Source organism: Mirounga angustirostris, unplaced genomic scaffold (genome assembly GCF_029215605.1).
Source record: "Mirounga angustirostris isolate CCGP_5_RB_7025 unplaced genomic scaffold, mMirAng1.0.hap1 SCAF_15, whole genome shotgun sequence".
In the NCBI taxonomy this organism is placed as follows: domain Eukaryota; kingdom Metazoa; phylum Chordata; class Mammalia; order Carnivora; family Phocidae; genus Mirounga; species Mirounga angustirostris.
Genome location: NW_026991723.1, coordinates 24,111,315 through 24,120,714, shown reverse-complemented (window position 1 = coordinate 24,120,714; position 9,400 = coordinate 24,111,315).

The following is a 9,400-nucleotide window of genomic DNA, read 5'->3' as shown; positions in this document are numbered from 1 at the left end:
ACAGAATCTGCCTGACAACATGCACACACTGGGCCTATACATTTTTAAGAGTTAGAAGATTTAAAATGTGTGGTAGTAAAAATGTAAAGCCTTTTAGTTTATTGAAATGATAAAAGTGATGAGGAGGAGGCAAAATCTCTGTACCACAAAATAATAAAAGATTTAATTTTTAAATGTTCTCAGTATAGTATTAAAGGATGAAGTGGCATAAGGCCAGGACAAATTGGGAGAAGCAAAAAATAAAACAAAACAAACCCCCACAGATATTACATATTTTGGCTTTTTTCTCATTAAAGAAACATCTTATAAAGAAACATTACAACTTTTAGACACTATGTTATTCAAACTCTAGACTGCTGTCCATCACAATAGCCACTAACCACATGTGGCTACTGAGTCCTTAAAATATAGCTAGTCTGACCTGAGATTTGCTCTAAAAATCACACTGGATTTTGAAAACTTAGTAAAAAAAAAAAAAAATAAAATATCTCAATAATTTTTGTTGTTGTATAGTGAAATATTAATATTTTAGATACATTGGATTAAATAAAATATGTTATTAATGTCAGCTTCACTTGATTCCTTGGAGTTTTTAATATGGCTGCTAAAAATTCTTATATATACTGCACATTTTCTTTCCATAAGTGCTGATGGAGCTGACTCTGAAAGTTGGAAGTTGATATCTGTCACATTCTATAGATAAAATTCATATATATTATAAATTATATATATAAGCCTGTGGGAAATTATTGAGAGTTTGGGTGGGTGGTTTGCACATTTGCTTCAGAATTTGCTGCATCTCTGGAGGATGGATGACTGAATGATTCTTTGGCCTATCCCATCCTGGATCTTTGCGTGGGTGGCTCCATCTCCTGCCATTTTTTCCACACGAAGGTTGTCCCTTCATAGAAGCTTCCCTGAACACTCCAGCTAAAGCAGCCTCAGTGCTGCTTTCACCCCATTCCCCAATCATTCTTCTACAATTTTACTTTCTTTGAACTATACCATTATCAGTAATTATCTTGCTTGTTTTCTAGTTTATTTTCTGTCTCTCCTACTGGAATGTAAGCTGCATAAGGACAGTGACAGTGACAATATCTAAATTGATTATCATTATATCTGATAAGGAGTTAATATCTAAAATAGCTAAGAAACTCATCAACTCCATAGCAAATAACCAAATAACCCAGTTAAAAAATGGGCAGAGGACCTAAATAGACCATTTTTCTAAATAAGGCATATAAATGGCCACCAGAAATATGAAAAGGTTATTAGGGAACATCACTAATCATTAGAGAAATGCAAATTAAAGCCAGAGTGAGATAGCACCTCACACCTGTCAGATTGAAGGAAAATTCAAGAAATAACAAGTGCTTGCAGAGATGTGGCCAAAGGTAACCCCTGTATACTCTTGGTGGGGATGTAAATTGGTACAGCCATTATGCAAAACAGTGTGGAGGTTCCTCAAAAGCTTTAAAACAGAAATACCACATGATGCAGTAATCCTACTTCTGGGTATATATCCAAAAGAAATGAAACAATTATCTAGAAAAGTTATCTGCACTCCCATGTTCACTGCAGCATTACTCATAGTAATAGCCAAAGTATGGAAACAACCTAAGTATCCATTGACAGATGAATGGACAAAGAAAATGTGTACACACACACACACACACACACACACACACACACACACACACCCACCCACCCAAGTTATGCAGCCTTTCAAAGGAAGTAAATCCTGCCATTTGCAACAACATGGATGAACTTGAAGGACATGATGCTAAGTGGAATAAGCCAGGCACAGAAAGACAAATACTGTATGGTATGACTTGTATGTGGAATCTAAAAAAGTTGACTCACAGAAACAAAGAAGAATGAGGGTTGCCAGAGGCTGAGGGGTGAGGGAAATGGGGAGATGTTCGTCAAAGGGTGCAAACTTTCACTTATGAGATAAATAAGTTCTGGGGAATCTAATGCACAGCATGATGATTATAGTTAATAATGCTGTATTGTATACTTGAAATTTGCTAAGAGAATAAATCTTAGGTGTTCTCACCACACACACAAAAAGATAACTATGTGAGATGCTGGATATGTTAATTAGCTTGATTGTGGTAATCATTTCACAATGTATATGTATATCAAATTATAATGTCCACCTTACATATGTGACAAACAATTATTGTTTGTCAATTATACCTTAATGAAGCTGGGAAAATTTTTGAGATGCAGGAAATGCTCACAATATAATGCTAAAAGAGAAAAGAAATGATATAGACTATATATAATATAATCCAAATTTTACAGAAAGCCTATCTAAAAGCTTAGAACAAAATACTAGAAATATACATAAACATATTAATAAAAGTTGTTATTCTGTGTTAATAAATAATACGATTATCACTATATCCTCAGTGCCATCTTGACAGTGACCATGGATGCACAGCAGGTAGTAAAGTCACTAAATAAATGCCTGCCAGTTGATTTTCTAACTACCAGTACATTAGGTTGTAGCTAGATACACTGAGATAGCCAAACCCATAGATACATTGAAATTTATAATGTTTTACTTATTCAAGTGTTTATAAGATTTGCATATTTAAGACTGGGGCTGATACTATGTTTAATAACAGATTTAATAATAGATTCAAGTTCTAGAACTGTCTTGGCTCCATATAGCTTTGGGCAGACCAGAAAAATTTGGGGTTTAGTTTCATCTCTGAAATGAAGGATTTGAATTAAATGATTGTTCAGTAGTCTTTAGGTCTGAAATTCCATGTAATGGATTTCATTGAAAGGTTGTGTTTCACTTGAGTTACTAATTGCCTGAGTCTTTGTCATCCCTTGTTCTATGAGGGGACAGAACCCTGAGGGTAAGTATGAAAGTAGGGGAAGGGTTTTGGGCTCCTTGGGTAATTGCTGGGACAATGGAAGGCCACATTGGGGGTTGGAGGGGCATAGAGAGAAAGAGCCTTATGCTCAGGATGCTATGACAGGAGGCTGCTAAAGAGAAGGTCTGCCATCTTCCAGTTTATGTCTATGAAGTAACTGTGTGTGTATGTGCATGAGGGCTTTTTTCCCCTCTTCTATTATATTGTGGCATTTTTTCCCTTTTCATACAGAGGGAGAATAGGATAAATTAGAAATTACCCTTTGCTTTGGACAGTGAACTAAACTAATCATGGAAGGAAATGCATGAAAGACATTTAGGAAGAGAAAAATAGAAAAGAGCTTCAAGGGATAAAGTGACAGGTCCTTGAGACTCACCAAGAAGTGCTGTTCAGCTTCAAAGATGACAGCATTGCCGCAAAGGGTGCACGTAAGGGTCTTCTGAGAAGGACAGTTTCTCTCCAAACGTGTGGAGATAAATTTCTCTATAACCCTGAACTTTCGGCACCAGGTGTCCTTCTCAGTATTTCAATTTACTTTTATAGACACTTCTTGATGAAGACCTATTCTCTTTTCTTCGTTGTTTGTAATGGGTCGTTCAGATATCCAAGTGCACAATGACCAGGAATCCGAATGAGCAATAATCTCAGGAATTCGTAAACAAACTCTGCGGTTAGGGTGTTTGCGCCATTTTAGAACAGGGGTCTCCTCGATGAGGGGGCGATGGGATGGCGGGGGGAGTTGCTTCTATTTGGTGATGTGACCGAGTGGGGCCAGTGGGTGGGTGAGAGTCTAGCAGGCTAGTGAGGAAAGAGATAAAACTTTTCAAGACTTTCATTTATCTTGTTTCTCGGTGTTAGAGTTCTTGAAGAGTTCAGGTATAATCACGGCCTTCTGTTGCAACAGGAAGCACCATCTGCTGAAGCATTCTGTAAGCAATATAACATCTCTCCAGAGATAGTTTAGCATTCAATTCACAAAGAAGGATGGCAGGGACTTGTAAACAAAAGGAAACAACCGAAGCAGTGAAGAATGGGCTGTGCTCTAAACATTCAATATGTTTCTTTATAGCTGAGAAACCCTGTAATGCTACAAAACCCTCAGAATTCTCGGATGTATTAATTGTTTTGTTTTGTGTCTGTGTTTAAATGTAAGTCTTTGAAACTGCCTCTTCTAACAGACTACTCCTGGCTTTTGTTTTAGCTTTGGTTTTTATTTTTGTTTTCTTTCATGATAAGCCATTTTTCAGGGGTCAGGTGGGTCATGAGTAGTTAGTGGTGGAAAACTTAAAAATATAGTAATCAAAATATTTTACAAATGCTGTACTTTGTATATAGCTACGTGCCCAGGGTAGCAGCACATCAAAGGCTGGGGGTGTTCGGCACTATATTATGAAATGGGGTCTTAACTGTAGAACTTTCCTATTTAGAGCTTTGCTATTTTGTCATAGGAGAAACAACAGACAGTCCCCAAATTTCAGTAGATACCAAATTAGTTGAAAACACTTCACTATACCCTAAAGGACAGTCCTTTGGAAACTGATCTGCACCATCAAAAGACCAAATGTGTATGAAAAGTGGTCTCAGTTTTTCTGTAGTCCAGTTTGTCTCTGATGAAAAGACATAGTGGGGGGAAATTGGTAATAGAAAGCAAATCAACCTTTTGGTTTAATTCAATTCTTTAAGCAGAGTAGGAGCTCAAAAATTATGCGTAAATGAATGAATGATTTGGGGGCAAATTAGTATTGATGAAGCCCTTCAATGTCCAGTTTCTTTCATTAGATACTCAGACCAGGGAGATTTTGATCTTTAGTTGCATATTTTCCAAAACAGTCAATATCTTATTTTATGGTTTATATGGCATAGAAAAATTTACAGAAGCATTGACCATGATTTAAAATCTTAAACTCAGAATCTGGACTGTAAATACTCTGAATTTCAAAATTACAGGAGAGAAAAAAAAAAAAAACCCTTAATGTCTCTCCCCTCCAAAAACAAAAGTATAATTCTTATTGCTGTATCATTAAATAAATTAATGATACTCTGTGCACGTGCATGCATGCACTACACCTCAATAATTGTTTTATCTGATGGTCTTTATTACCTTGTAGAAATTATATTGTCATAATTAAAACAAGTTTCATTATTTTCCACTTCTACTCCCATATATTAGATCACTACCATTTTTGCGGTAGGCCATTAGGCAATGCAGATTGTTTTCTCCTAGATTTGTCAGTTTACTGTTTTTAAAAGAATTAATCACCTGTCCTGTAGCTTCCCTTGTAACTCTCCTGGTTTCCATTTGGAAGGAACTCCTGACTTTTTGGAATTACAGAATGTCGGTGGGAGGACTGCAGACAGCAGTTCTCTCCTGATCTGGGTAAGGAAGCTACAATATTGTCGTAAAGTCCATGGAGGTGTTCTGTTGGCTAGTTTGGTTGGCTAGCAGAGCATTTTAAACAGTTACGAGTCCTTTCAACAACCTCGTGAAGTAAGTCCATTGTGAATTAAGTACCACTGCAGGCCTGGCTCTCAAACACTCACTTAGCAACTTCGCTTTCCGTCCTGCCTGGGTTCTGCATTTGTTGCTCTCTAGGTGTATGATTTTAAAACTTCTGGTCTCTATGCAGACATTTTTGCCATTTATTATAGAGCAGAGCAGGCTTTAGGCATTCCTTGGTTCTTCATCATGATCCTATGAAAACATATATGTATATACACACACCCAGAAACTATATGCATTATCCCATGATGTGAACCTATAACTTTATTGACATATAGCCTGTGGGTTCTTCACAGTGGCCACTGATCTTCATTAAAAATCAAGTTCCTATTTTTAGAAGTTTTAAAATACCATATATAAAATAAAATATTATAATCATTTGTATATTTATGAGAGAAAAGGCTCCAGAATAGCATCCACTCTCATTTATTCAACATCTTTTGTATTCTTGTTTAACATCTTATATGTTAGGTATTGAGTTCTGACACTGTAATGACCCTACAAGAGATCATCGATTTGATATCACCTTATAGTTTCTGTTTACTAGGGTAATGGGTGATAACAATGACACAGTGTGGCCAAGGGAATAGTCTTTAATTTAGTCCATTATGGACTAGCTTTTATTCCTCAATTCTCTTATCTAATGTCATTTCCTGGAAGATGGTCTTTAAGTTAGTTAGCTCCGTGGACACTTAGCTTGATATGTGTTCCTAAGACTAGTTGCCTGATGTATCATCTCTGAAACATCGATCTCTCTGAATCCTTTATATTTTGCTGTGGTGTTCCTGGCCATGAGTAGGGTTCTATGTGGGAATGGGAGGGCCCCTTGGTATCTACTTGTGTAGGAGAGTCATTTCCTGCCTGTAGCCTGACTTGCAGCAGGAAGCCCACTGGGTGGTGCTCTGTCACTTTCTGCGGAAGGCCATTAAATGTCCTTCCTTGTCCAAATGCACTACTGGTGTGCTGGGATAATGGTCTCCCCAAGATGTCTATATCCTAATCCCCAAAACCTGTGAATATGTCAGCCTGTAGTTTGCCCCATCTTTGTGCCTCTCTCACCTGTGATTAGGAAATGGGAAGAGCAGTGTCATAAATTCCTCTGAATAAAGCTGAGCTAGCAAAGATCACAGACACTCAGGTACATTTGTGAACTAAGCAGATACATAACCTTCATACCTGAGTCCGCCTATCCATGTTTTGTACACTCCAGATTTCTGACAGATACTTTTCCTGTTATGTGAATTTATGAGACTGGCCTCAAATCCTGGTCTTCTGAGTCTCTGTCCACTGTCCTTTCCTATTATACCATGGTTGCTAGAGCTTCCCAGGAACAGGAGCCTGTGGTGGGAAGTGTCTTAGGTGCTGCTCCCCTAACTGAGGAGATAACCTCTGCTTTGGGCTTTAGCATTTCTTCCACATTAGTGCTTCCATCATTAAAGGCAGTTACAGTTTTCTTGGTAACTTCTCTAGTCTTTTAATTTGTAGGGATTCCCAAAGAGGGGCTTCGGGGTATCTATCTCATTGTTAATGATTTCACATTGCTTGTTGAAGTGTCTGCGGGCCCTGAAATGGAAGTGCTATCGGGGGCCGTTCTCCTCATCCTTCTGCCCAGCTTATATTACTCCTGGGTGTAACAAGGCAGAATTAGTGAATCTACTTAGGGGAGTTAGGCTGTGCAGAAATGTCTTTTAGACTTTTTATGACAGAATTCCAAAACTCCATTGGATTCTCTGAACCCCTTCATACAAACCCTAATCCCTGAAAACACTAATAGTTGTGTTTCCGAATCCTGTGACTTCCTCTTGCAATGTTATTGAATTTGGGGACATTCACATGTAAGGAAGTTAAGTGAATTTCCCATATAACCTAAATGGTTAGTGACCCAATTTCCTATTGCAGAGGTACTGGCACTTGAACATAGGTCTCTTGACAAGAGTTGGTAGATTTGGTGAGAGAATTTTCCATGGTGGTCAGGAAAATCCATGAACAGATTTAGAAGCAGCATTATCTGGAGAACTGTGCATTAAACAGTTGATTTAGAAAGGTCTCCCAAGTTCTTATTTAGAAATAAACTGTCCACAGAAATCCAGAAAACTGCCAAATAGATTTATTTTCTGAAATCACAAGCAATTTTTTAATTAAAATATAAAGCCACGGGCCAGGCATTGTAACAGCCTATGAGGTTGATTCTGTTATTGTTGTTGAAAACCGACCTCCATGCTTCAGAGCCAAAATGTACCTCGAAGACAGAGTTTGGGATAAAGAAGAACAATAGCTTTATTGCTTTGCCCAGCAAAGGAGGCTGCAGCAGGCTATGGCCTTCAAAATCCGCAAGCCCGTCCAGAGGAAAGGGCTGAGGGGTGGGAGGTGGTTTATAGGGGAAGACAGGATCTAGCTAGTTTTGATGGGAATTGTGTATGTGCTACCAGCCTCCTTCGTCATGTTTTTAGGGTGGTGCCCGTTTCCTGAAACAAAAGGCTGTGAAGGGAGAATGGGTTTACAGAAGAGAGGAAAAAGATTATTTTAAAATCGAACTCCACTGAAGCATTAGTGCAGCCATTTTGATTTTTGTTCATCTTTATGCTTTTTAAGCGGTTTCATTATTATTCCCATTTTGTACATGAAGAAATTGAAGGCATTGAGAGGTTACATACATTTTCCCAGGGGTCATGTAACTTGTGGCAGAGCTAGGACTTGAACCCTGGCAGTCTGGCTCCAAGGAGCATGATAGTAAGACTACATTATGCTGCTTCTTAAAAAGAGATACAAGCAGAGAGCAAGTCCAACAGATTTGGCCATTATCAAGGGTTGACTGCTAAGGTCGTGGTGGTGGTGGAAGTATATGAAGGGGAGAGAATTTAAGATGATCGATTAAAGATTTCTTACAAAGAGCTACCTCCACTTTAACATTCTAGTTCACCTTATCATTCAGCATACTTGAAACTTTCTATAGTGTAACTCTCTTCCACAGCAAAATTTTTATCGTCCACCTCCAACACTGAACTGCCCCGAGAATCTTAGTGCAGGATGTTGAGTCACAACATGCTGTAGAGATTCATCACAACTTAAAAGAGGTAGCTATTCAGTGACTGTGTGCATGTGACAGAAAATTTAGCAAAGCTTGACATGGTATCCTACATAATTCAACAAACAAAAGCTCTTCCAGGCTTCCTTTGAGGTTAGATAGATAGATGAAATGAAATTTAAAAATCTGGTTTTTCTTCCTTTTGTGCTGTAAAAGTCACGAAAGAAGTGTCTAAGGATAACCTCTTAACCCTCAAATTGCTCAGTTTTCTTACTGGAGGAAGGAGAGTTGTATAGGATCCATTTTCAGAGGCTAGCATGTACCTTGTGGACCAAACAATTGTTGAACGCCAGGAAGCTGCAGCCAAAATAACACCTTTTACTTGTGTTGCGGTTTATATATAAATTTCCACGTGGAATTTCATTTTAACCTAGGCTGATGCTGAGGTATAGGAAATATTTTCACCTGACCTATGGACAGCTCAGGATCAATGAGGTTTAGAGAATTATTGACAGTCATGTTGGTCACACTCAGCATGTCTGACTCTTGAACCCAGGCTGCTCATGATAAGCCCAGGACTTTTTGTACTGCAAGGCTGCTACCCTGATTCTTCCCTTTTCATTCCCAGGGAAAAGTGGCCTGTATCTCCAGCTCTGCAGGCAGAGGAAGCCAGTGTGTTGTGCCTTTATCATCCCTCTGTGGTCCTATCCTGCACTCAGCACACCATATGACAGATTGCAAAGTTTTGGTGGTCCTAGAACCTCAAGAATCATGTTTAAGTTTCCTTTTGCAGTAGATGACTCATTCAAGATTTGGTCCCTATATGAAAATTGTATAGATCTCAAAAGTTGCACACCATACATTTTGACATCCATCTACTGCTATTCTTATTGAGAGAACAAGGGTGGGTTTCCAAAGACCATAATCACAAAATCTCTGTGGCGTTTGATGTTTGACCACATCAATCTTATTTAATTGATA